General features: G+C 51.8%; 1 long non-coding RNA gene across 1 annotated transcript; it reads left to right on the top strand.

The window, feature by feature from the left end:
* Positions 1-1,009: 1,009 nt before the first annotated feature.
* Positions 1,010-1,393, top strand: LOC311106602. The gene is made up of 3 exons (XR_014610342.1): positions 1,010-1,036; positions 1,135-1,197; positions 1,274-1,393. It is a non-coding gene; the product is annotated as an uncharacterized lncRNA (long non-coding RNA).
* The last annotated feature ends 254 nt before the right edge of the window (positions 1,394-1,647 follow it).

The raw sequence follows: 1,647 nt of genomic DNA, 5'->3' as shown, positions 1-1,647 counted from the left end.
AAGGGGTTATACTTCTTTGTCTTCCACCACACTGCACCCATGTCCTGCAGCCGCTGGACGTGGCATACTTTGGCCCTTTAAAGGCTGAGTTCTCCAAGGTAGCTGGAGACCTTAGCCATTTTGACCACTCCTACATGGTAAACAAATCAGAATTTGCCAGAGTATTCCGCTACCTGTACCAGCGATGCAAGGACATGCGCTATGTGGTGGAAGGGTTTAAGAAGTGTGGCCTCTTCCCTTTTGACCCTTCAGCCATTGAAGGGTCCCGTTTAATGCCGTCTCGGACCCTACCGGGTCCCAACACCGCCTCTACTGGAACCAGCAGCACTGTGCCATCCATCAGCACCTCCTCCCCAGCGACCACAGGAGGACCCTCAGCCCCTGCCCCAGTCCCAGCCGCTGCTCCAGTCCTATCCCTAGCTCTAGAAGAGCACCCCCTAATAGAGGGGGGGCTGATAGCGAAGGACCTGGGGCACATCCTTACTGTCCTGAAGTATCGGCTGGACCGATACAGAAGACTCCCTGTGGTCGCCACATGCCTCACCGGGGAGGAATACACGCGCCAGTGGCAGGAGAGGGGTGAGAAGGAGAGGGCCGGGGCAGAGGAGAAAGAGCGTCGGGCAGCCCTCAGAACACAGAGGGCACAGGAGAGGGCTGCCATGGATGAGACCATTGACGCCATCGCCTCTGCTGGACCCCCTGCTGGAACCACTCCTGACAGCTGCAAGTGCCTCCCAGTGTGCAACACCTGTAGGAGCCGCCGGAGTCCCCAGCTGCAGAAGAAGGCCACATGCCTACTCTCCCGGCCACACCATCGTCGGCCCCTCAACCCCACCATTACAAACACCAGCTCCTCCAAGCCATCGTCGGCGGTTTTGTCCACCACCACCCCAATGCACACCACCCCCCATGTCTGTCACCACCAACACGGCCTCCTCTGGACCAACTGCCTCCTCCGTCTCCCCTGGTCACACCACCATAGCAGCCTCGTCTGGTGTCTCTGCCCCCTGCAATTTGAATACCACCACCTCCACAGGTAAACACATGTTAAATTATGAAAAAATGACTGTTTGTTATCTGTTTTATAAAACAGCAATGTAAAAAAAATATATATATATCTTTATATATCTACAGTACATAGCACCAGCCCTCAAGTCATCTCCGCCTCCTCCAAAACCTCTGCAGCTTCCTCCAGAGGTATTGATGTAAAAAAAGTTGAAAAGGGTTTTCATGCAACATGCTCTGTCTAACACTACTTTTTCTCAAACTGCAGCACAGAAAAGGAAGAGAAAAGCTACACCGGTCACATCTGTCACACCACCCATGGCACCACTCTCAGGTACTTCATAATCTGTTTTTCTCGCTCTCTCAGTTGTATCAATTACTATTGTTGTTGAAGAACTTCTACATTTTGCAAAACCATATTTTAATCAATTTTTTGTATTATTATTTAATTTTTTATAAAAGAAGACACCACCTGCTGTGCTCGCTGCGGGGAGCGTGATCCGCCTGCAAGGTCCTCTCAGGAGTGTAGATCCGAGGTGCCATGGGTGTGCTGTGACCAGGGGCGGTGTGTTCAATAGGGCGATATGGGCGACGCACTGCCAAACGGGAAAACGAAGGGATTTTTTTTCGAATCAATTATAT

This window comes from Coregonus lavaretus (assembly GCF_964263955.1).
Source record: "Coregonus lavaretus genome assembly, chromosome: 31".
Taxonomy (NCBI): domain Eukaryota; kingdom Metazoa; phylum Chordata; class Actinopteri; order Salmoniformes; family Salmonidae; genus Coregonus; species Coregonus lavaretus.
Note: the sequence above shows the minus strand (reverse complement) of the source record. Positions and strands in the feature narration are given on the sequence as shown.